The sequence below is a fragment of the Pelmatolapia mariae genome, linkage group LG3_W, assembly GCF_036321145.2.
Source record: "Pelmatolapia mariae isolate MD_Pm_ZW linkage group LG3_W, Pm_UMD_F_2, whole genome shotgun sequence".
NCBI lineage: Eukaryota > Metazoa > Chordata > Actinopteri > Cichliformes > Cichlidae > Pelmatolapia > Pelmatolapia mariae.
Genome location: NC_086229.1, coordinates 5,733,343 through 5,761,168, shown reverse-complemented (window position 1 = coordinate 5,761,168; position 27,826 = coordinate 5,733,343). Strand labels below are relative to the sequence as shown.

Genomic DNA, 27,826 nt, shown 5'->3' with positions numbered 1-27,826 from the left:
AGATGATGATGGAGGAAGAGGAGGACAGAGCAGAGTCTGCAGGGTCCAGCTGTCTGTCTGTGAGGAGTGACGAGTCCAAAGGTCATCCTCCAGGCTTCAGTGGTGATCCTGGACCAACGAGGTCAGAGAGCTGAACTCACTGAGTAACAGAAATAATTCTGCACTGACATTATAATCAGTGTTGATTCTGGTTGATTTTCTGTGTTTGTGAGCTGAGAGGAAATGAAAATGAGTTTGTAAAAAATATCAGTTTTGTCCAGTTTTCCTGTAAAAAGCTGAACTCTAATCTAAGAGGATGTTACTGACAGGAAACAGCTGCATTATCTGCAGTCTGTGTGATCACAGCTGCTTCAATCATGTTTGTGTCTGCAGAGGTCAGAGGTCACAGTCTGCAGGGTCCAGCTGTCCATCTGTGAGGAGTGACCGGTCCAAAGATCTACCTCCAAACTTCAGTGGTGAACCTGGACCAACGAGGTCAGAGAGCTGTGATGACTCCTTTACATGTTTGTGTTTCCTGGATAAATCTGACCTGAAACATCCTCAGATTGTTACAAAGATTCATTAAAAGAAAACAATGAAAGATAAAAGATCCAAATGTTAGACTTGGTCATTTGCTGTTTGAGGACAGTGATGCTCATATCTGTGGGGAAAGTGTGACCTGAGTGGGTTCATGTTTGTCTTTAAAGAGCTGCTCTGATTCTCTTTGTGTCTGATCTGTTAAACAGTCTGAGAGGTCACACAGAGACCCAGCAGCTAAAGCCTGGATCATACTGGCTGCTGTTACTCCATCAGGACAACACTGAACCACAGTGGGTGGATGTAGTGGATAAATCCCACCATACTGATGCTCAGATTTAATCACAGGGAACAAAACCAGATGTGACCTTCAGATTGTGACCTTTGGAGTGGACGATGCAGATTTCAATAGAGAATAAATGTTGTTGTTTTTCAGCTGTGAAAAAAGAATCTAATTTTCTGAACTTAAGAATTTATGATGCTGGAAAAAACATGGAGACAATAACACAACATTTCCACTGTATTCATAGATTGAATGTAAAACTGTCAGACATTCATTAAATATGCAAAATGTCTACAGAAACATCAGAGGCTCAGATGTGAAGCACTCAGTGATTTTGATAAAATGACTCATCAGTTATTGATCTGTACTACACTGATCTACCACGTTAGTAAAGCTGGTGTTCTGGTGGTGGAGAGACCTCGGATCATGTTCTGGTTTTGGAGCAGTGATCTGCTGATGGTTCAGTTTAATGAGCTTCTCAAAAATCATCCCTGCCATCATAACTGAAAGGACGTCCATAAAAACAGACTGAAAATTACTGATATGTTCACAATCTGAGAGTTTAAAACTTGACAGACTTGATTCAGATGAAGTTATTTGAGCAGAAACTCCTGGATCTTTATCCTGCGTTGAACTAATTCTTCATGGTTCCTCCACAGAGTGGACCAGCAGAGCTCAGAGGTCCCCAGTGGTCAGTCTGCCCAGCAGCATCAAACACAGCTGGACTCCATATTTATGGTCTGTACATGTACAACAACTACTGTTACATCTATTCTGTTCACAGTCATCTCCATGCTGCTCTTTGTAGACCAGTGGATTGTCAGTGTGTCCAACATGGATTGATGTTTGGCTCCATGATTTCAGTCTGATTGGCTCATTCATAAATATTCTGTTCCAGCTGCTGGAGGACAACATCATCACTTTTGTGAAGAACGAGCTGAAGAAGATCCAGAAGGTTCTGAATCCAGATTACCCAGAATGCTTAGAGAGTCAGAGGAGCAGCAGCAGAGAGGCTTTTGTGAAGATCACACTGGACTTCCTGAGGAGAATGAAGCAGGAGGAGCTGGCTGACCGTCTGCAGAGCAGTAAGAGGATTTATCTAAAGATTTAAAGTTCTGGATAAATGAGACATTTAATAATGTCTTATGAGATGGAGCAACATGTTTTAAAGATTCATTCTTTTGGAATCAAGTGTTTGTTTCTACTTCCAAAAGATAATCTGAATATTTCTTCTTATTCAGAACTTCAAGCTGCAGTTTGTCATCGTAAACTCAAATCCACCCTGAAGAAGAAGTTCCAGTGTGTGTTTGAGGGGATCGCTAAAGCAGGAAACCCAACCCTTCTGAATCAGATCTACACAGAGCTCTACATCACAGAGGGAGGGACTGCAGAGGTCAATGATGAACATGAGGTCAGACAGATTGAAACAGCAAATAGGAAACCAGACAGACCAGAAACAACAATCAGACAAGAAGACATCTTTAAAGCCTCACCTGGAAGAGAAGAACCAATCAGAACAGTGCTGACAAAGGGAGTTGCTGGCATTGGGAAAACAGTCTTAACACAGAAATACAGCCTGGACTGGGCTGAAGACAAAGCCAACCAGGACATCCAGTTCATATTTCCATTCACTTTCAGAGAGCTGAATGTGCTGAAAGAGGAAAAGTTCAGCTTGGTGGAACTTGTTCATCACTTCTTTACTGAAACCAAAGAAGCAGGAATCTGCAGCTTTGAAGACTTCCAGGTTGTGTTCATCTTTGATGGTCTGGATGAGTGTCGACTTCCTCTGGACTTCCACAAAACTACAATCCTAACTGACCCTAGAAAGTCCTCCTCAGTGGATGTGCTGCTGATAAACCTCATCAGGGGGAAACTGCTTCCCTCTGCTCGCCTCTGGATAACCACACGACCTGCAGCAGCCAATCAGATCCCTCCTGACTGTGTTGGCATGGTGACAGAGGTCAGAGGGTTCACTGACCCACAGAAGGAGGAGTACTTCAGGAAGAGATTCTGAGATGAGGAGCAGACCAGCAGGATCATCTCCCACATCAAGACATCACGAAGCCTCCACATCATGTGCCACATCCCAGTCTTCTGCTGGATCACTGCTACAGTTCTGGAGGATGTGCTGGAAACCACAGAGGGAGGACAGCTGCCCAAGACCCTGACTGAGATGTACATCCACTTCCTGGTGGTTCAGGCCAAAGTGAAGAAGGTCAAGTATGATGGAGGAGCTGAGACAGATCCACACTGGAGTCCAGAGAGCAGGAAGATGATTGAGTCTCTGGGAAAACTGGCTTTTGATCAGCTGCAGAAAGGAAACCTGATCTTCTATGAATCAGACCTGACAGAGTGTGGCATCGATATCAGAGCAGCCTCAGTGTACTCAGGAGTGTTCACACAGATCTTTAAAGAGGAGAGAGGACTGTACCAGGACAAGGTGTTCTGCTTCATCCATCTGAGTGTTCAGGAGTTTCTGACTGCTCTTCATGTCCACCTGACCTTCATCAACTCTGGACTCAATCTGCTGGTAGAACAACAAACAATGTCCATGTGGTCTAAATTATTTGATAAACCAAAACTTCAATCTCTCCACCAGAGTGCTGTGAACAAGGCCTTACAGAGTCCAAATGGACACCTGGACTTGTTCCTCCGCTTCCTCCTGGGTCTTTCCCTGCAGACCAATCAGACTCTCCTACGAGGTCTGCTGACACAGACAGGAAGTAGCTCACAGACCAATCAGGAAACAGTTCAGTACATCAAGAAGAATCTCAGTGAGAATCTGTCTGCAGAGAAAAGCATCAATCTGTTCCATTGTCTTAATGAACTGAATGATCGTTCTCTAGTGGAGGAGATCCAACAGTCCCTGAGATCAGGAAGTCTCTCCACAGATCAACTGTCTCCTGCTCAGTGGTCAGCTCTGGTCTTCATCTTACTGTCATCAGAAAAAGATCTGGATGTGTTTGACCTGCAGAAATACTCTGCTTCAGAGGAGGCTCTTCTGAGGCTGCTGCCAGTGGTCAAAGTCTCCAAGAAGGCTCTGTGAGTAAATGTGTGATCATGTTTATTTTTAAAATGTTGATTAAACGTGGTCATAGATTTCTTCCATGACAGATCCATGTCCTAAAACCATGAGCCTACGTAGTTGTATAGTATAAAAGAAAAAAGGAGAACATTTGACCACAATATTTTAACTTGAATTAACTTTTGATACAGCCTTTAAACACTTAAGGAGCTTAAAATGTTTGTTCTATGAACCCACATTAAACACTCTAGTTAAACTCTAAAAACAGAACATTCAATTCAATTCAATTTTATTTATATAGCGCCAAATCACAACAAAAGTCCCCTCAAGGCGCTTTATATTGTACAGTAGATAGCACAATAATAAATACAGAGAAAACCCCAACAATCATATCATATGACCGCCTATGAGCAAGCACTTTGGCGACAGTGGGAAAGAAAAACTCCCTTTTAGCAGGAAGAAACCTCCAGCAGAACCAGGCTCAGGGAGGGGCGGCCATCTGCTGCGGCCGGTTGGGGTGAAAGAAGGAAAACAGGATGAAAGACATGCTTTGGAAGAGAGACAGAGATTAATAACAGATATCATTCGATGCAGAGAGGTCTATTAACACATAGTGAGTGAGAAAGGTGACTGGAAAGGAAAAACTCAATGCATCATGGGAATCCCCGGCAGCCTACGTCTATTGCAGCATAACTAAGGGAGGATTCAGGGTCACCTGGTCCAGCCCTAACTATATGCTTTACCAAAAAGGAATGTTTTAAGCCTAATATTAAAAGTAGAGATAGTGTCTGTCTCCCGAATCCAAACTGGAAGCTGGTTCCACAGAAGAGGGGCCTGAAAACTGAAGGCTCTCCCTCCCATTCTACTTTTAAATACCCTAGGAACAACAAGTAGGCCTGCAGAGCGAGAGCGAAGTGCTCTAATAGGGTGATATGGTACTACAAGGTCATTAAGATGGGGCCTGATTATTTAAGACCTTGTATGTGAGGAGCAGGATTTTGAATTCAATTCTGGATTTAACAGGAAGCCAATGAAGGGAAGCCAAAACAGGAGAAATATGCTCTCTCTTTCTAGTCTCTGTCAGTACTCTTGCTGCAACATTTGGGATTAGCTGAAGGCTTTTCAGGGAGTTTTTAGGACATCCTGATAATAGTGAATTACAGTAGTCCAGCCTGGAAGTAATGAAGGCATGAACTAGTTTTTCAGCGTCACTCTGAGACAGGATATTTCTAATTTTAGAGATGTTGCACAAATGGAAGAAAGCAGTCTTACATATTTGTTTAATATGTGCATTGAAGGACATGTCCTGGTCAAAAATGACTCCAAGGTTCCTCACAGCATTACTGGAGGTCAAGGTAATGCCATCCAGAGTAAGAATCTGGCTAGATTGGATGGATGGATGGATGGATAGAGGATAGATAGAGCTGGGTGTCATCTGCATAGCAGTGAAAATTTATTCTATGTCTTCTAATGATGCTGCCTAGGGGAAGCATGTATAATGTAAATAGAATTGGTCCTAGGACTGAACCCTGTGCAACACCATAACTGACCTTAGTGTGTGAAGAGGACTCTCCATTTACTTGAACAAATTGGAGTCTGTTAGATAGATATGATACAAACCACTGCAGTGCAGTACCTGTAATACCTACAGCATGTTCTAAACGCTCTAATAGGATACTATGGTCAACAGTATCGAACGCTGCACTAAGGTGTAGCAGGACAAGCACAGAGATGAGTCCACTGTCAGAGGCCATAAGAAGATCATTTGTAACCTTCACTAAAGCTGTTTCTGTGCTGTGATGAGCTCTGAAACCTGACTGAAACTCTTCAAATAAGCCATTCCTCTGCAGATGATCTGTTAGCTGTTTGACAACTACTCTTTCAAGGATTTTTGATATGAAAGGAAGGTTGGAGATTGGCCTATAATTAGCTAAGACAGCTGGGTCTAGAGATGCTTTTTGAGTAAAGGTTTAACTACAGCCACCTTGAAGGCCTGTGGTACATAGCCAATTATTAGGGATAGGTTGATCATATTTAAGATTGAAGAATTAATTAATGGCAGGACTTCTTTGAGCAGTTTTGTAGGAATGGGGTCTAAAAGACACGTTGATGGTTTGGAGGAAGTAATTATTGAAGTTAACTCAGAAAGATCAATTGGAGAAAAAGAGTCTAACTTAACATTGGTGGTACTAAAAGTAGCTGCAGATAATATTACATCTGTGGGATGATTATTGGTAATTTTTTCTCTAATGATAAAAATTTTATTTGTGAAGAAGTTCATGAAGTCATTACTAGTTAACGTTAAAGGGATGGTTGGCTCAGTAGAGCTCTGACTGTTTGTCAGCCTGGCTACAGTGCTGAAGAGAAACCTGGGGTTGTTTTTATTTTCTTCAATCAGTGACGAATAGTAAAATGTTCTGGCTTTGCAGAGCTTTCTTATAAAGCAGCAAAATATTTCTCCAGGCTAAATGATGATCCTCTAAATTTGTGACACGCCATTTCCTCTCCAGCTTACGAGTTATCTGCTTTAGGCTACGTGTTTGAGAATTATACCACGGAGTCAGGTACTTCGGATTTGAGACCTTAGTTTTCACTGGAGCTACAGTATCCAAAGTCGTATGTAGTGAGGAGGTAAAATTATTAACAAGATAATCGACCTCTGTTGGAGTAGCGTTAAGATAGCTGCTCTGCTCTATGTTGGTACAGGGCATTGAAGATGATAACAGTGGGTGGATTATATTCTTAAACTTAGTTACAGCACTTTCAGAAAGACATCTACTGTGATAAAGTCTAGGGATGGGTACCGGAGTCCGGTGCCATGATAGCACCGGTTCTGACATAAACGGTAGTAACCAAATCTGTGCTTTTTTTTCCTGAGCTGTGATGACTTTAGATTTTAGCCAATCATTTTACGTTTCCGAGGATCGTAGGCTGGCCCAGGTACATACGTTCTTTTAGAGCAGAGCTACACATTAAAAATGCCCAAGGCGAAGCGGTCAAAAGTCTGGCTGTACTTCACAGCAAAAGATGCAAACTCAGCTGCCTGCAACAAGTGCTTTAAGGTGATACTGTGATACTGTCAAAGGAGGTAACACCTCGAATCCGATGAAACACCTGGCGACGTATAGCATTTTTTTAAAAGCCGAGAAATGCGCCGTGTTTGATAGCTTGCTGCGGGACCTCACACCGAGCACATCTACTGCGGGTGTGGTGCCTTTTATCGGACCCGGAGTTAGCAACATCCCCCAAAAACCCGAAGAGGAGAGTCCTGGCCCCTAGCCCTGCCAGTGTAGCAGAAATGATGACGATGATGATGGCAGCAACAGCCGTTCTTCTCTGCGTGAGTAGCTTAATGTTTTTTCGTGTGTAATTTACGTTGAGTAGGCTAACCACGTTATTAAATTAATGCATGTAAGGTGAACTAGCAAACATCATCATAGCTACATGCGGCTGTCTTCTTGTTTGATGGCAGATGCTCCCTTCACCCTGGCCAAAAAGGTTCAAATGACCAAAGAAAAAGTGGAAAACAGCTAAACATGAGAGGTTTTTGGACAAAGTTTGTGTTTTTTCCATTGTTTAAGCACTGCTTCCAGCCATGAGTGATACCATATATGCCCTATAGCTGCAGAAAAGGCTAACATAGTTATCTTTTTACAAAAAACAGCTAAACATGAGAGGTTTTTGGACCAATTTTGTGTTCTCCATTCTTTAAGCACCGGTTTGAGCACTGTTTATGCACCGGCACCGTTTCAATAATACCAGTTTGGCAGCGGTATTGGATAAAACCTAAACGATACCCATCCCTAATAAAGTCTACTCTCCACTGCTGTGTAATCAATTATTGTAAATGTAAATGTTATCAGGAAATGATCAGACATCAGAGGGCTTTCAGGAAACACTGTTAAATGTTCAGTTTCTATGCCATATGTTAAAACAAGATCTAGAGTGTGTGAGAGAAGCCAATTGAGTCTAATAACAGATTAAATGCGATGTTGAGGCTGCCATTTTTAGCAACTACATGGATGTTAAAATCACCCACAATAATTATTTTATCTGAGCTGAGCACTAAATCAGATAAAAAGTCTGAGAAATCAGAGAGAAACTCTGTGTAAGGCCCAGGTGGACGATAGATGATAACAAGTAAGACTGGTTTCTGAGTTTTACAGCTGGGGTGGACAAGGCTAAGCATCAGGCTTTCAAATGAATTAAAAGTCTGTCTTGGTCTTTCGTTAATTAATAGACTGGTGTGAGAAACATTTTAGTAATTTGCGGTATTTTTTGTTTATTATTAACAGGAACACAGTTAAAAGTATTTGCATTGTTGGGATTGTCTAAATGATTAGTAGGAACTACTTCTTCCACCTGTCACAGTAATGTGTGAAATACAGCTGTGAAAATGCTTCACAGCTGACATGTGCTCGCTCACTCAGGTGATGATCATAAGCGAGTCATGTGTGAAGATATTTCAGCTCCACAAACTGCCAAGAAGCTAGTTGTGGCAGGGGTTACAACCTCGTCCAACACAAATGAAAGTGAATATTAACACGGAGTAGTGCTGCAGGCAGGTACTATCCCTGTATAGAGGGAGGAAATATGGAGCTGGCAAACTTTGTAAAGTGACTTAAATCCAGGCTCCGGGTTTTTCTGTCTGTTTAAATGATGGGAATTCACTGCATCTTTAAAACTACAAATCCCATTTGTTCAAATTGTAGAGCATTTAAAATTGACTATAGACTAGCTATTTTAAAAAATATACAGTGTACTGGGAGTAAAACAGCAGCCTTTGGCTTTAAGCAACAAAAATACAATTTAAAATATTTAACATAGGAAAGAGAGAGAAAATAACATCATCCATCCATCCATTTTCTTCCTCTTATCCAGGGCCGGGTCGTGGGGGCAGCAGCCCAAGCAGAGAAGCTTGGCCAGCTTTCTGTTGTTGGAAATTGGAAGAACAGGCCATCTTAAAAATCACTGCATTGTAGTTTTATTCAGGCCCCTTCAATCTGTGACCGCTGTTGCTTTGCATGCTACTATTACAAAAGTCACAAATATTACTGTATGTGTGTTTTATTGGGTAATAAACCAAAAGAACAGAATCTACCAGCACCTCACTGATTTTGCTTAAAAACAACAAAAAAAGCAATAAAGCTCTGATTTGTTTTGTTGATCTTGTTTCCCTTCCCGCTTGATTTCAGACTGAGTGGCTGTAACCTGTCAGACAGAAGCTGTGAAGCTCTGTCCTCAGTCCTGAGCTCCCAGTCCTCCTGTCTGACGGAGTTGGACCTGGGTAACAACAACCTGCAGGATTCAGGACTGAAGCTTCTGTCTGCTGGGATGAAGAGTCAATACTGCAAACTGGAAACACTGAGGTCAGATCAAGCGATATCGATTTTTTTTTCAACAATTAACGTCATTTAATCAATTTCATTTGGAAAAAATTAACATTGTGTGCATGTTTTGTTTTTTTAATGAATCCATCTAAGTCACAGTAAACTGCCATATTTGTCTTTTGTAACATAGGCAATAAGGATTCCAGCATGTCCTGAAACAGTGTTGAAATATTGTTAATGTAGTAGCTTCTCATGGCACCATGAATATAGTTTAACACAAGTGTTTCATGTCTTCTTGTCATCATTTTGTCAGACTGAGTGGCTGTAACCTGTCAGAGAGAAGCTGTGAAGCTCTGTCCTCAGTGCTGAGCTCCCAGTCCTCTAGTCTGAGAGAGTTGGACCTGGGTGGTAACAACCTGCAGGATTCAGGACTGAAGCTTCTATTTTCTGCAGTGGAGAGTCCAAAGTGTACAATTCTCAGGTCAGGATTCAGTGTTTTCTGATGATGATTTAAAACCTGAGTCAGGTCGATGAATGGCTTACTCATTTACAACAGACATGATTTGTCAAATCACTTTAAATCTAACCCAAAGGTCCTGTGTTTTACTACTTTGATTTTGTAGTAAAACACAGGACTTCTTAATATTTATCTAAGAGAACATATACGTTCAAGTTTCAGCACAAAAATATTAATCAGATTTTTTCCCTGGATCATGTGTGTACCCTCAGCCTGTATCAGTGAATGTGACTTTAAATGAAATTGCTGCCCCTGTCAGGAAGAGGTCTGAGTGACAAACTAAACAGCAATATGAGCACAGCATGTGTCTGAGACTACACAGATACAGACCTGAATGAGACACTAACTTTGTCTCTGAGAGATAACGTTTATTATTAAATACACTTCATTTCTCGTCTGTGTAGAGAATGTAGAGTTTGACATGCTAATATTACAAAACGCAAAATCACACTGAGTCACAAAGAAAGTGTTTTGGAGTATTTATGGTTCAGCTGATGAAATTGTTCAAATAAACCAGTAATTTACACAGAAACAGTGAAACAAGTGAAATTTTTTGGTGGACTTAAGCTTGTCCTGGTACACCTGTAGACCCCAGCTTCTATGGACCATGTGCTTAAGTTCTGTGCTGCTCTGATTTATTGCGCGTGCTGTCTTTCAGTTCAGCTTTGTCGAGCCTCTGGTACGATATTTGATGTCAGACACTTTTTTTTACATGACCTGTGTAAAAACAAAACAGTAAACACATTAAGCTGAAGTAAGATGAACCATTTGAAGATGCTCTGCTGCTCTTTTATAATAGAATATATCAGGAAGCTGGAAAGAACTGTGAAAGCAGGGAAAGACCCCACTAAGACCACAGGTTATAGGCCTACAGCTCTAACATCTCACCCAGGGAAAGTCATGGAAAGAATCACAGTGGACAGACTGATGTATGTGACGCAAAGAAGGCAGCTGCTTGCACCTTCTCAGCAGGGGGAGGAACACCATGGACCCAGCAGTCAGTTAGAGTCAGAGATGAGGAAAGCTCAGTGCATTAGGAGATGAGGTGTGGTTTGTATCAGCCAACTTAAATGATGGAAATGAAGGAGCTGTTCCTGGTTAATATTCTGTGTTTGCTAACAGTATTACAGACCCAGGCCTAATCTGTCGTCTGTTAACACGTCAATATCGCATCATATATTGGTGGATAATCCACTAACATGTTTTAATGCACAAGGTCATGTGATTTCTGTGTGCTGATAACATCCAGTCTGTTCTGTGTGGAAATAAAATAACTCAATGAAACCAGACGAGGTCATTTCTGGAGAAGTTGTGGTGGGATTGTTGCTGCTGATGGACTCGGTCTGTGGCTCGCTTGTCGTGATCCTGGGTCCTTTTGACCCAGCGTTTTGTGTTTTCTATTATTGTACTTTTGGTTCTGTTCTCCCTCGGTTAGTGTTCATTCTTTTCTGCCCGTGTATCCCTGTGTTTAGTCTGCGTTTTTGAGTCTGTGTCATTACGTGTGTGTTTCCTGTTTTACTTTGAAAGTCTCTGTCTTATCTCAGTGTGTTCAGTTACTTTTCCCCTGTCTCGTCAGGTCAGATTACTCCCAGCTGTGCCCTCCTTTTGTGTCTCATTCCCTCATTATCCTTCTGTGTATTTAAACCTCGGGTCTGCCTCTGTTAGTTGCTGGTTCGTCTGTGTAGTTTACCTTGGTCTCCCTGCGTCTTCCCATCAGTCCTCCCTGCATATCTGTTTCCGGTTAGTTTCTGTTAGTTTCTCCAGTTTAGGTTTTCTAGTGTCAAGCTCACCCTCGCCGTTGCTGTTTGTATTATCTTCTGTTAAATAAACTCATCTGCACCAGAGCTGCCGCATCTTGGGTCCTGACTTATCTCCACACGGCTTGCCCCGGCAGACCGTGACATCGCTGCTGCTGATACAAAGTTGGAGGTAAACAGGGCGGCTAAAAAAGCTGAAGGGAGACGGTTCATAAACAAGTGAACGCCACTTTATTATATGAGGTGCTGTAAGGGACATTATTACTGAAACGCTCTCACACACACTACTGAAACGCTCTCACACACACACTACTGAAACCCTCTCACACACACTACTGAAACGCTCTCACACACACTACTGAAACCCTCTCACACACACTACTGAAACGCTCTCACACACACTACTGAAACCCTCTCACACACACTACTGAAACGCTCTCAAACACACTACTGAAACGCTCTCACACACACTACTGAAACGCTCTCACACACACTACTGAAACCCTCTCATACACACTACTGAAACGCTCTCACACACACTACTGAAACCCTCTCACACACACAACTGAAACGCTCTCACACACACTACTGAAACCCTCTCACACACACTACTGAAACGCTCTCACACACACTACTGAAACCCTCTCATACACACTACTGAAACGCTCTCACACACACTACTGAAACCCTCTCACACACACAACTGAAACGCTCTCACACACACTACTGAAACCCTCTCACACACACTACTGAAACGCTCTCACACACACTACTGAAACCCTCTCACACACACTACTGAAACGCTCTCACACAGACTACTGAAACCCTCTCACACACACTACTGAAACGCTCTCACACACACTACTGAAACCCTCTCATACACACTACTGAAACGCTCTCAAACACACTACTGAAACCCTCTCATACACACTACTGAAACGCTCTCACACACACTACTGAAACCCTCTCACACACACAACTGAAACGCTCTCACACACACAACTGAAACGCTCTCAAACACACTACTGAAACCCTCTCATACACACTACTGAAACGCTCTCACACACACTACTGAAACCCTCTCATACACACTACTGAAACGCTCTCACACACACTACTGAAACCCTCTCACACACACTACTGAAACGCTCTCAAACACACTACTGAAACCCTCTCATACACACTACTGAAACGCTCTCACACACACTACTGAAACCCTCTCACACACACAACTGAAACGCTCTCACACACACTACTGAAACCCTCTCACACACACTACTGAAACGCTCTCACACACACTACTGAAACCCTCTCACACACACTACTGAAACGCTCTCACACACACTACTGAAACCCTCTCACACACACTACTGAAACGCTCTCACACACACTACTGAAACCCTCTCACACACACTACTGAAACGCTCTCACACACACTACTGAAACGCTCTCACACACACTACTGAAACCCTCTCATACACACTACTGAAACGCTCTCACACACACTACTGAAACCCTCTCACACACACAACTGAAACGCTCTCACACACACTACTGAAACCCTCTCACACACACTACTGAAACGCTCTCACACACACTACTGAAACCCTCTCACACACACTACTGAAACCCTCTCACACACACTACTGAAACGCTCTCACACACACTACTGAAATTTCAGCTCTCACACACACTACTGAAATTTCAGCTCTCACACACACTACTGAAACGCTCTCACACACACTACTGAAATTTCAGCTCTCACACACACTACTGAAACGCTCTCACACACACTACTGAAACGCTCTCACACACACTACTGAAATTTCAGCTCTCACACACACTACTGAAACGCTCTCACACACACTACTGAAACCCTCTCACACACACTACTGAAACGCTCTCAAACACACTACTGAAACGCTCTCACACACACTACTGAAACGCTCTCACACACACTACTGAAACGCTCTCACACACACTACTGAAACCCTCTCACACACACAACTGAAACGCTCTCACACACACTACTGAAACCCTCTCACACACACTACTGAAACCCTCTCACACACACTACTGAAACGCTCTCACACACACTACTGAAATTTCAGCTCTCACACACACTACTGAAACGCTCTCACACACACTACTGAAACGCTCTCACACACACTACTGAAACGCTCTCACACACACTACTGAAATTTCAGCTCTCACACACACTACTGAAACGCTCTCACACACACTACTGAAACGCTCTCACACACACTACTGAAACGCTCGCACACATACTACTGAAGCTGCATTACTTAACAATATATAAGCCTCAGCATCAGTCAAAATTTAGAATAGCAGACGGCATTATCCTGGTTAATCTTTTTGGCATATGTGCTTTTTGTCTTTTTTAGCAAAGAAAAAAATATCTTAAAATCATTAATAAAACCAGGGAGAGAAGGCTTAGCATTCCTCCATTTAGCACAGTCGATATGATATTTACTCAAAAGTATGATGATGACACCCAATGCTAGATGATCCATATAAAAAAATAGATATTATCAGCCCTATATATTTAACTTTAGGTTCAACTCTAACCAAAGCTATTGAGGAGTCAGAGCTTGTATGAATCGGGAGTAGTTCACATTTTTTGATACTGAGAGATAAACGAGAAGCTTTAGAGAAAATTTAGTTTTCTCGACCACGTATTTCTCTTTAAAAAAAATAGATGTATCATCTGCGAATTGACTTATTTTGAAGTCTTTATTAAAAATTGATATTCCTTGTATGTCGTTAGAAATTTTGATTAATAGTGTTAACAACTGAGTTGCCAATATAAAAAGCTTAGGGGAAACAGGACATACTTGCCGAATTCCCTCTTGCACCTTGAATCCATTCCTTGATTCAAGGAAGCTAAAATATTGTTAAGTAATGCGGCTGCTTCACTTAAGCTACAAGCACAGCCGTTCCCAACCCCCAGGTCCTGGACCTGGGAGCTGGGGTACCGGGTTAGGGGTACCAAACGAAACTTGTGATTTGTTTGGTACCGGGTCGCAAAAGTTGAGGCTTGAGTTTAAAATTTATTGTTTTCAGGGTATTTATTGTTTTTTTTTTTTTTTTTTTTTTTTTTTAATATCATTTATATTGTTTCCTTGGGTCTTTTCCCGTGTGTTATAATTAAATCTTCTTTTTTTTGAAGCGGTACTGGTTTTATTTTATTGTATTTATCCAAGACAACTTAAAGGCCGGTCCATGAAATTATTGTCGGCCATAAATGGTACATGGTGCAAAAAAGGTTGGGGACCATTGTACTAGCAGGTTGTTGAGTAGACATCCTTGTAGTGTTTTGCAATATACCACTTTTTCCATCTGTTTCCTTGTCAGGAAACAACTTCCTGTTCAGCGGAAATGCCTCTGGTTTCAGTGGAGTGTGTGAGTGCATTTCAGTAGTGTGTGTGAGAGCGTTTCAGTAGTGTGTGTGAGAGGGTTTCAGTAGTGTGTGTGAGAGCGTTTCAGTAGTGTGTGTGAGAGCGTTTCAGTTGTGTGTGTGAGAGCGTTTCAGTAGTGTGTGTGAGAGCGTTTCAGTAGTGTGTGTGAGAGCGTTTCAGTTGTGTGTGTGAGAGCGTTTCAGTAATAATGTCCCTTACGGCACCTCATATTATTAGGTCACAGGTGTACTGTACCTGAGACAGTGGTCACTGTGTACCTAATAAAGTGTCAGCCATGTTAAATGTGTTTCCAAGAGGAGAAAAGCAGCTGGCAGCAAAGACAGGGAGGTGTCCTTTCCACCTAAACAGGAGAGGAATATAAAGATGATGAAGATCATAGTTTGAATCAGTCATATTTCATTCAACACAGTGATGTACTGATCTAGGATCAGTCCAATCATCAGCAGGTTGATCCATGAATGGATTGAAGTGTATTTGTGAAAATGTTGGACTGTTCCTTTATCAGTGTGTAACAGTGTGTGTGTGAGAGCCATGTAATGTCCATGTGTGCATGCTGACTGCTCTGACCCCTCCTCCTTTCAGGGTGGAGCCTGCTGGAGTCCGATGGTTGAGACCAGGTCTGAGGAAGTGTAAGTGTGTTTTTAATGGGATTCATGAAAACAAAGCAGCACACATTCAACCATCTTCATCATGTCAGGAGTCATCATCAAAGTGTCAATCAATGAACAGATGATGGATCAATAACTGCAGCTGGATTGTGTTTGTTCTCTCCATCAGATTCCTGTCAACTCACAATCGACACAAACACAGTGCACACAAAGCTCCAACTGTCTGACAACAACAGGAAGGTGACACATGTGGAGGAGGTTCAGTCATATCCTGATCATCCAGACAGATTTGATGTTTATCAGCTGCTTTGTAGAGATGGTCTGACTGGTCGCTGTTACTGGGAGGTCGAGTGGAGAGGAAACGTTTTTATATCAGTGAGTTACAGAAGAATCAGAAGGAAAGGAGACAGTAATGACTGTTGGTTTGGACGAAATGATCATTCCTGGAGTCTGAGCTGCTCTGATGATGGTCCTCATTCTGTCTGTCACAATAACAAACTAACATCCTCCTCCTCCTCCTCCTCTTCCTCTAACAGAGCAGCAGTGTATGTGGACTGTCCTGCTGGCACTCTGTCCTTCTACTCTACTTCTCCTGTTAGAGAAACACTCTGACTGTTGAACAGAGAGTTCAGTCTGTACATGTCTGTCTCTTTCACTCAGAACCACGTTTTTAGATTCATGGATTCAAACACGTTTTCACATTTATGGATTCAATCAGTTGATGTTTGAAACTCTTCTAAATGATTCCTTGTAAACTTCTTCCTCTTCAGTCCTTTAAAGATGGAAGCTCCCATTATTCCAGGATCCACATGTTGTTTTCTGTCTTTTTCCACTCACAGCTTCACAGTGAATATCAGTAATGTTGTGTTTCTCTGAAGCTCAGTTCAAAACCAGCTCCTCTGCATTTTCAACAAGTCTGAGCTCATTAAAATCAATCCAAATGTTTGATTTCTCTTTCTTAATGGGATGTTTCCAAACTCTCCACATGCTCTTACTGTTTCACTCATTGTTGGAAGCTCATCATTTGAAAATGTTTCAGCCATAGAAGCTGAAAATATTGGCTCAATAGTTTTGAATGCAATTCTAAGCAGAATATGATTGTATTGAGGGATCATAATGCATGTGGCTTATCTAATAAACAGCAAAGGCTTTAATCTTCATTTAAACTAGTCTTGTGTTTTTTCCCCATGTTGAACAAGAACATGGTGCATGATGTTGGTAACAGCTTGGTTATCAAACTCTTAGAAACATATACATATGCGTGTATAGCACTGCATATGTTGTGTATCACTTTAGTTTGTATAAAACATGAAAAGGGCAGAAACACTGACACTGGTAGAAACAGTGATGCTGACTGGGGCACAGAGCTGAATGATGCAGCATCAGGACACTGTTTCAGTCTGACTGACAGAGAAACCTGTAGCTGCATCTACATGTGAGGCAGAGGCCACACAAGCAGCTTTCTATGTTTCACAGTGACTGAGATCTTCAGTGGGGGTGGACATGCTCCTGTACAGACCTCTGAGGAGAACCAAGGTGCAGTCAAAGAGTCCAGTCTGTCCTCACAGATGTCAACATGTGGTTTCATCAGGTCTGCTGTCAGCTAGCAGGCTCACATCAGAATCACTGTTCCTGAAAAACACAGTCTGTGTGACATCATCAGTCAGCTGATCGTCCCAGATCTGAATGGTTTCTGTCTCTACTGAGGAAGTCAGAGAATCTCACTGAGGTGTGGATCAGGTCTGAGTGAGCTGTGGAGGGACAGCTTTAAACAGTCCACAGGTCTCACGTCCTGCTCAGTCTGGTAGCAGATACCTCGTATTGTTCCAGATGTGCTGACATCACCAGCAGCAGCAGCAGCACAGCTGTGTGATACAATGAATCTCAGTTATTGATCCAACACACAGTAAATACAAAGATCAGGATTTATGAGAGTAATCATTATGAGTCTGAACACATGATCACTGAATGTTAGTCTCCACAACAATAAGCTAACACAAGCAAACACAGCTTTCAGCTCTTATTTTGAAACTTCTTTAGAGAGCTGTGATGTGAGCGTGCCTGGCTCTGAGGCACTTGGGTCAGCCTCTGTTGTTTAGAAGTGTTACAGACTGTGAATGACACAGACCTGTCAGTTTCATGTTTGTCTGTAACACAGCTCAGGGCTCCATGCTGAACGCATCCATCCAGTGTTATTGATCCAGGACTAATACCAGCATTGGGATCAATACTACACAATCACATGTGTCCACGTGATGGATTTGACCAGCTTTATTCATTAATGATCAATCAACTTATTTACTGCATCTGAGTCCAGCTTCATTTAAATGATCCAACCATGAAAATGACATCAGTCCTACAGAAGCACTTAATGCTAACAGGAAGTCATTGATTAAGGTGGAATAACACAGAGACACAACCACTCACAGTTAACCTGACCCCACTAACTGCATGTGTTTGGACTGTGGGAGGAAGCCGGAGTACCGGAGAGGACGCACACAAACACGGGAGAACATGAAGCACTGAAACAAAGATGGTGGATTTGACCTCAGGACCAGGTGCGTAATTTCCAGGGGGGTTACGGGGGTCATGACCCCCCAATAATCAGATCCAGCCAATATAATTTCATCATTCCAGTTTATAAAGTTATGAATTATCTTGATTTTCTTTAATCGTTTCAATTATTATCAGCAAAATAGTTTCATGTTTAATCATCTAGTAATGTAACCCCGCCTCCCCCGCCACATACTTGGTATTACCCAACCAGCTTTCTCTACCAAACCTTCACTGTTTGCTGTATGTTTGTTAGCGCAGTAGCTGGTGCCAGAGACTGCCAGTGACTTCAGTCTGAGGGTTTGAAGTTTCCATGTCTGTGTGATGTGTGGTTTGAAGGCTGCTGGTTAAACTGGGACTCACTGTTTAAAGCACTGAGTGCTCATAGAGAGATGCTCCATGAGTCCCAGTACAGACTACAAACATGGTGGAAACTTAGCTTTGATATCCACACACTCTGCACGTCTGTGAGTAACTGTGATGAAGATGTGCAGAGATCTGTGTACAAACAGGAGAAAGACTGTAAAGACTCTGTGCTTCTAACAGCCTCTGTTAACATATGTGAGGCTGTTTGTTGTTGTTGCCATGGAGCTTTTCACTGTTTGGGTCAGCAGGTCATGTGATCAGGTTTGTTCTGCTCGACGATGGTTCAGTGTCAGGGTTTGTTTGCATTCATCAATAAATATCTAAATAAATCAAAGACTCCATGTTTGTTCTTTCATCATGTGACCTCTGCTCATCCATCTCTGTGTGTATCAGGATACATTTAGTTCATAATACACAGAAAAATCAGAGTTATTACCTGTAATAAATGTGAAAGATTCCTGCAGTGATAACCAGGCAGGACTGAAACACATCACAGCTGTCACCACGGTAACAGCACCATCCATCCGCAGGTGAGGGGAGGAGCCAAAAGAGGGACTTTCACCATTTTATACTAAAAACACTCAACTAATGTTTCTAATATGAAACAAATAAGCCCACATTAATGTGAGCATTTATTAAATAATAATAATAATGATTTTCTCCTGATCTCATTTCCATAGCAGAGAAAACTGTGGTGTATATTGAGGTGGAGGGTGTGGTCTATGGCTCAGGTGTAGAGTGAGGGTGGGGTGCACCACAGCAGCATGCTGGGACTGCTGAGGGTGGAGGAGGGAGTGATGATGACATCAGAGCTGCAGCAGTCAGCAGCACAGAGACCAGTGAACACACAGTCTGTTCATCTTTGCATAGATACAATATATAGCACAATATTGAATGACAGAGACGCGCTGTGTGAGCTTCCACAGATACACTGACGTCAGCATCCAGAGTCCTCCTGCTGCTCCCCCCTCAGAGCCCCGTGATCAGCACCAACACATTCAGTTAGATGACAGAGTCCAGCTGCAGCTAGAATCAGCTCTGTGAACAACAGCACAGCGTCAGTGTTTCACACTCAGTGAAAGGAGGAAACAGCAGAAGAAAACCATGTGTGCTACGTTTCCCAGGACACACTACAAACTGCACAAATACAGCACGTGGAAGGACCTGGAGCTGCATTTAAAGAGAAAAGACAGCGTGATGTCCTGTATGGACAGGTGGAAGGAACCAAGTCCTCAGCTGAAACACTCGTGTTTGTCCACAGACAGGAAACACAGCAGGAAACAAAGAAGCTCATGGATAACACACTTCCTGTCAGTCACAATGAGGCTGGAGCCAAACACAGAAAGGTGTTTTTGTCCAGATGAGCCCAGAGAAGAAACACGAGTGTTCACAGACATCAGAAACTCAGAGAGATGAAACATGAGGTTGGAGTCCTCGTCAGCATCCAGAAGAGCTGCTGTGAAACCCTGAGTACTCATGACAGACTCTGATGGCACAAACACATCATGATTCAAACATGAAGACAAACATGGAGCTCCTGATCCTCCTGCATGAGAACAAGCTGACATGAGCGCTGTGTCTGAGAGTGTCTCCCTGTCACAGTGACAAGAACACAGCTGCTGCTCACAGTCATTAAACTGACCTGAGGTCAGCTGCTAGCACGTCTCTGTGCTCCTTACATATGAACCATGTGACCTCACATCAGTGCTGTGGATGACTGTAGTCATAGAAGAGTAGAGCTGTAGCAGGTGGTGTGAGGAGGAGGAGGAGGTGGTGTATTCTAGTTAACGCAGTACTGAAACACTCCAGCAGAGGGCGCTGTTAAGTCCTTATTGTAACACAGTTACTGTGTGCAGTTATACTTCATACATAATCTGCACTTATTTCCATCAGACATGCTGTCAGTAAATGATTGGTTTCTATTGATTCTACTTCCTGTTGACTAGTTTGATGACAGTGAAACAATCACAGCTGATTGTGTGATGATGTCACTGTTACATTCAGTGTGTGTGACATCATGTTAGTGCAGCTGATAACAGCCTGGTTCTGTTAGAAACACATGAACGTGTCCATAGATCAGTGTGTGTTTAACATGAGAGCTTCAGCCCTGCTGATGTGTTCAATAAAGACATGCAGGAAAACTGATGAGACTCTGAAATAACTCTTTATATTTATAATGTAACTCTGCATCAAAAGAACAACAAAGGATCCCAGACAGGTTTATGTCAACAAAGACGATTCTGATGTTTCTGTGTTTCTAACAGTTTGACATTATTAGGAAACAGACTGCAGTGAACAGGATTTATAAAGAGCTTATATATAAAGATATGACAGCTGTTTGTTGATCACTCTGTGTTTGGACCTGATCAGTCCAGCTGTTTACTTGAAATATTGGCTCTGTTTTATCTGCTGGGCCCAAAAGTGACTCCTGTATTTAAACTGCTATGAATAACTTGTTGGTCTATAATATGTGAAACATGTGTCAAATGTCTCCATCATGAAAGATATCAGGTCATCTTGAGCCACAAAAACATTCCTATCATGAGGTAGAAGCTGGAATCAGTTTGTTGCAGAGGGATGTTTATATATCCCATATTTATCCAGTTAAAGTCACATTGAAATTCAAAAATGTCTTTTCAAGAGTCGTCTGTCCAAGAGGAGCAGAAACAAATATAACAACAGTTATTTAAGCTGTTTTAAAGGCCACAAAGGAGCAGATTGGTTATAATGCAGCTGCTTCAGAGGAATAAAGATGAAACACTGTTTTTATTTCATGTGTAACACCTTTCAATCATGTGTTGACTAAAGTCTATTGACCAGTATAAGTAAAGACATCACACACACACACACACTGAAACCTGTTTTTGGTGCAGCAGCGGTGCCAGCTGCTCGCCTTTATCTAGACTGGGTCGGCTGCTTATCTCAATATAATCAATGTTTAAAGTTCTCAGTGTTTCTGTGTTGCTTCGTATAGGATCTCCCAGCATCATCACTGTGCTGTCCAATCATTGTGTGCTAGGTTACCCTTATAGTGCAATGTGTGTTTGCACAAAGAGAAGCATGTGTGTCAAATATAAATAAGCACAGAACAGAAAAAGCTGCCAGTTTCTCCTATTTAGAGTCAAGTTAGTGTTTTGTGTCTTTGTTTGAGGCCTAATGTCAAGCAGAGGTGTGTGTAACTGGACTGCTCTGTTATATGTGTGAAATGTGTGCTTCTCTTCAGCATCATCTTCGTCACTGCTGATTCCTTTGTGTCATCATGTGTTGAGAAGAGAGAACAGTTATAACGGAGGAGCAAAAGGAAGCCCTGAAATCTGCATCAACAAGGAAGTGTTGGCTCACCAGTGATCCCAGCAGAGCCACTGGTTTGGCTCCAGTTGTTATAGATTCAATGATGTTGTTGCTACAGATACATGTTAGCATCTTTATTGTAGTAAAGTCTTGTAATGTGAAGCTAGAAACAAGGCAGGAAACAGCTCCATGATCTGATCTTAATGATGTTGTTTTTATTTCTGTCTTTCAGAACTGGATTGAAACTATCAAAGGTCTAAAAACAGCCTCAACCCTCCCAAAGACAAACTTTACACACGTCATCTTTCAGCTACAATCTTTGTTGCAGGGATCTTCTGCCAAACAAGGCTGAGAGAAGATTTCTTACAGCTGTCATGTTGATGCTGTTTCAATCTTTGGGCAAACACACTCATATATTAGGGCTGATATCAGGGCTGCACAAGTTCTTTGTGTTAGTGATCATGAATAATAGAAGTGTGCCTGTTGAAGATCATGTTTGCTACATGATTATATGTCCTGTTATTGTTCTGTATTATATTCAGCTTTCAGCATCCTTTCCCAGCCCCTGTTACACCATCCATACAAAGCCAATCTGACTGTGAGCCAATGTGTTTGATAGTTTGTGTTGGATCAATAGATTTGGACGGACAGCTCCACCGCGACCCCGACATCACTCCGTGGCTGTATTAACTTCACACCAGATAAGAATCCGCTACACCCTTTCCCCACCCACTCACACTAACTTGCATTAACATCTGTTTAACTTACTAGTATCAAATCACATCTTAGGTGTGATTTCATAGCAGAATTAACACCGTCACTCTCCGTCAATGGTTTGATCGGAATGTTTCCGGGTTTTTTTTTTTCTTCTCGTTTTTTGTTCTCTTTTTTCCCCCTCTTGTTTTTATGCTGCTCACCCTTGTCCTTGGTTTTCTTTCTTTCTTTTTTCTTTCTTTCACTGCTTCGATCACCTGCTTCCACACTCATCCACAAACAACATCCTTTATTTGGATACATATGCACAGCACGATCACGCACAGTCATGCGCTCAACGGCAGCACATTTACATCAGTCAGACAGCGCACACAGTCATATAGGATACACACACTTAAACCAAGCGTACTCATATTAGTAAATATGCACACACATAGTCAGACTCAGGGAGCATCTCATCACACATTTTTTCTCTCTCCCCCTCTTTTTATTTACGAACAAGTGATGTATTCTCTCCACCTGTCTAAGCGACACACACAGCGCACACCCCTAGTTATACACAGACATCTATGGGTGCACTAAGATTCGTTACATGGAATGTAAATGGAGCTGGCTCCAGAGAAAAGAGGTTAAAAATATTTAACCAACTCAAAAAACTACAGGCAGATGTTGTCCTTTTACAAGAGACCCACAGACCTCTTAGAGGTTCGAATGAACTTAAAACACCTGAGTTTCCTAATGTGTTCTCAGCTTGTTATAATTCTAGACAAAGGGGAGTAGCAATTTTAATCCATAAAAAAATTAATTTCACAGTACTCGATACAATTATAGATCCAGAGGGCAGATTCTTAATCATTAAACTATCTATACTTGATAAAAAGCTATGTATTGTAAGTGTATATGGTCCAAATGTTGATGATCCCTCATTCTTTCACGGTTTTTTCAGTGCACTCTCTGAACACTTAGATGGCACACTTGTTCTTGGAGGCGACCTCAACCTTGGACTAAATGAAGAAATGGATAGGCTCAATACAGCAGGAACTCAGCGTAATTGGCAGTCCATAAATATAATCAAACAGTATATGAGCGACTTTGGTCTTTGCGATGCATGGCGCTCCCTTCACCCCACCAGTAAGGAATATACTTTTTTCTCACATGTCCATCACTCCTACTCTCGTCTGGATTATTTTTTGGTCAGCAGCTCACTGCTGAGGGACATTTCAGACACTGAGATTCACCCTATAGCTGTCAGCGATCATGCTCCTGTATCTTTAACACTAATGCACAAGAATAATACTACGCCTAGTAAAAACTGGAGATTTAATAAATCACTGCTTAAAGATGAAGACTTTATTAAATATTTTAAAAAAGAGTGGACTTCATATTTAGACTTTAATGACACTCCCGGAACATCAGCTTCTGTTCTATGGGAAGCAGGGAAAGCTGTGATGAGAGGTAAAATAATTTCTTTCTCATCACATAAAAAGAAAAAAGAAAACAAAAATATCCAGGAATTAGAAAAAACCATCAAATCACTAGAAGAAGCCTATGCGTCCGACCAAGATCAGGAAACATTGAACAAAATACGCAAAACAAAACTAGAATTAAATGAGATAATTGATAAAAAAACAAAATTCTTAGTACAAAGACTGCGCTTACAAAATTATGAACATGGTAATAAATCCGGTCAATTTCTAGCAAACCAGCTAAAAATAAATAAAGAAAAAACAACTCTATGTGCTGTTCAAGACTCATCTGGGAGTACAGTATATGACCCGAAACAAATAAACAACATCTTCAGGGATTTCTATAAAACGTTGTATTCACCACAAATAAACCCATCTAAAAAGGAAATTGATCAGTTTTTAGACAACATAACTCTCCCAAAATTATTAGACTCTCAAGCAATGGCATTGGATTCGCCACTGACACCAGGTGAACTCCAGGAAGCCCTGATAAGTATGCCCAATAATAAGGCTCCAGGTCCAGACGGCTTTCCTGCAGAATTCTACAAAGAATTCTGGCCGATTTTAGCCCCAATTTTTTACAGAACGCTGTTGGAAATCAAAGAAAATGGCAGACTCCCATCAAATATGAATTCTGCAAACATTAATCTCCTGCTAAAACCAGGCAAAGACCCTGTATATCCCTCAAGCTATCGTCCAATATCCCTTATAAATGTAGACCTTAAAATAATCTGCAAAGCTCTCTCGAAGAGACTAGAGAAAATAACCCCCCTCTTAATTCATCCTGACCAAACTGGTTTCATAAAAGGTAGGCACTCATCAACAAATACACGTAGATTACTTAATTTGATAGACTACTCATACAGTAAAAACCTTGAAACTACAATATTTTCTTTAGATGCAGAAAAAGCGTTTGACAGAGTTAACTGGAAATTTCTATTTGCAACTTTACACAAATTTGGTTTTGGATCTTCTTTCATCAGCTGGTTAAAAATATTATATAATTCCCCAACAGCTTGTGTCAGAACAAATGACCAGACATCCTCCAGCTTCTGTCTCCTGAGGGGCACCAGGCAGGGATGCCCACTCTCCCCTTCACTGTTTGCAATTTTTATTGAACCACTAGCAGCAGCAATTAGACAGAATTCAGTAATTAAGGGCATAAAATGCAAGAACGTGGAACATAAAATCAGCCTTTATGCGGATGATGTGCTACTCTTTCTCCAAAATTCACAAACCAATATCTCTGGGGTGATTGAATTGATAAACTCTTTTGCAAGAATATCAGATTACTCAATTAACTGGTCAAAATCTACAGTCCTTCCGATTAATTGCTCCTTCCATAATTCCTCTTCTACTCCACTGCAATCGGGAAATATAAAATATTTAGGTATTAATGTTTCTCCCAAGCTTGCAGATCTAACTAAATTAAACTATATCCCACTTTTAAAGAAAGTAGAAGGCGATCTGGCTAGGTGGAAATGTCTACCCATATCACTCATGGGAAGGGTTGCCGCTATAAAAATGATGGTCTTACCAAAAATAAATTATTTATTCTCAATGATCCCAACTAAACCGCCACAAGATTGGTTCAGATCTCTAGATTCATATATGTCCAAATTCCTTTGGAAAAATAAGCCCCCACGTATAAGCTTAAAAACACTACAAAAGACCAAGGATAAATATAATCAATGTTTAAAGTTCTCAGTGTTTCTGTGTTGCTTCGTATAGGATCTCCCAGCATCATCACTGTGCTGTCCAATCATTGTGTGCTAGGTTACCCTTATAGTGCAATGTGTGTTTGCACAAAGAGAAGCATGTGTGTCAAATATAAATAAGCACAGAACAGAAAAAGCTGCCAGTTTCTTCTATTTAGAGTCAAGTTAGTGTTTTGTGTCTTTGTTTGAGGCCTAATGTCAAGCAGAGGTGTGTGTAACTGGACTGCTCTGTTATATGTGTGAAATGTGTGCTTCTCTTCAGCATCATCTTCGTCACTGCTGATTCCTTTGTGTCATCATGTGTTGAGAAGAGAGAACAGTTATAACGGAGGAGCAAAAGGAAGCCCTGAAATCTGCATCAACAAGGAAGTGTTGGCTCACCAGTGATCCCAGCAGAGCCACTGGTTTGGCTCCAGTTGTTATAGATTCAATGATGTTGTTGCTACAGATACATGTTAGCATCTTTATTGTAGTAAAGTCTTGTAATGTGAAGCTAGAAACAAGGCAGGAAACAGCTCCATGATCTGATCTTAATGATGTTGTTTTTATTTCTGTCTTTCAGAACTGGATTGAAACTATCAAAGGTCTAAAAACAGCCTCAACCCTCCCAAAGACAAACTTTACACACGTCATCTTTCAGCTACAATCTTTGTTGCAGGGATCTTCTGCCAAACAAGGCTGAGAGAAGATTTCTTACAGCTGTCATGTTGATGCTGTTTCAATCTTTGGGCAAACACACTCATATATTAGGGCTGATATCAGGGCTGCACAAGTTCTTTGTGTTTGTGATCATGAATAATAGAAGTGTGCCTGTTGAAGATCATGTTTGCTACATGATTATATGTCCTGTTATTGTTCTGTATTATATTCAGCTTTCAGCATCCTTTCCCAGCCCCTGTTACACCATCCATACAAAGCCAATCTGACTGTGAGCCAATGTGTTTGATAGTTTGTGTTGGATCAATAGATTTGGACGGACAGCTCCACCGCGACCCCGACATCACTCCGTGGCTGTATTAACTTCACACCAGATAAGAATCCGCTACATCCTTTCCCCACCCACTCACACTAACTTGCATTAACATCTGTTTAACTTACTAGTATCAAATCACATCTTAGGTGTGATTTCATAGCAGAATTAACACCGTCACTCTCCGTCAATGGTTTGATCGGAATGTTTCCGGGTTTTTTTTTTTCTTCTCGTTTTTTGTTCTCTTTTTTCCCCCTCTTGTTTTTATGCTGCTCACCCTTGTCCTTGGTTTTCTTTCTTTCTTTTTTCTTTCTTTCACTGCTTCGATCACCTGCTTCCACACTCATCCACAAACAACATCCTTTATTTGGATACATATGCACAGCACGATCACGCACAGTCATGCGCTCAACGGCAGCACATTTACATCAGTCAGACAGCGCACACAGTCATATAGGATACACACACTTAAACCAAGCGTACTCATATTAGTAAATATGCACACACATAGTCAGACTCAGGGAGCATCTCATCACACATTTTTTCTCTCTCCCCCTCTTTTTATTTACGAACAAGTGATGTATTCTCTCCACCTGTCTAAGCGACACACACAGCGCACACCCCTAGTTATACACAGACATCTATGGGTGCACTAAGATTCGTTACATGGAATGTAAATGGAGCTGGCTCCAGAGAAAAGAGGTTAAAAATATTTAACCAACTCAAAAAACTACAGGCAGATGTTGTCCTTTTACAAGAGACCCACAGACCTCTTAGAGGTTCGAATGAACTTAAAACACCTGAGTTTCCTAATGTGTTCTCAGCTTGTTATAATTCTAGACAAAGGGGAGTAGCAATTTTAATCCATAAAAAAATTAATTTCACAGTACTCGATACAATTATAGATCCAGAGGGCAGATTCTTAATCATTAAACTATCTATACTTGATAAAAAGCTATGTATTGTAAGTGTATATGGTCCAAATGTTGATGATCCCTCATTCTTTCACGGTTTTTTCAGTGCACTCTCTGAACACTTAGATGGCACACTTGTTCTTGGAGGCGACCTCAACCTTGGACTAAATGAAGAAATGGATAGGCTCAATACAGCAGGAACTCAGCGTAATTGGCAGTCCATAAATATAATCAAACAGTATATGAGCGACTTTGGTCTTTGCGATGCATGGCGCTCCCTTCACCCCACCAGTAAGGAATATACTTTTTTCTCACATGTCCATCACTCCTACTCTCGTCTGGATTATTTTTTGGTCAG

At 41.5% G+C, this 27,826-nt stretch overlaps 1 pseudogene; it reads left to right on the top strand.

Moving 5' to 3' along the window:
- The first annotated feature begins 2 nt into the window (after positions 1 to 2).
- LOC134620274 (NLR family CARD domain-containing protein 3-like) lies at positions 3 to 16,100 on the top strand (annotated as a pseudogene).
- The last annotated feature ends 11,726 nt before the right edge of the window (positions 16,101 to 27,826 follow it).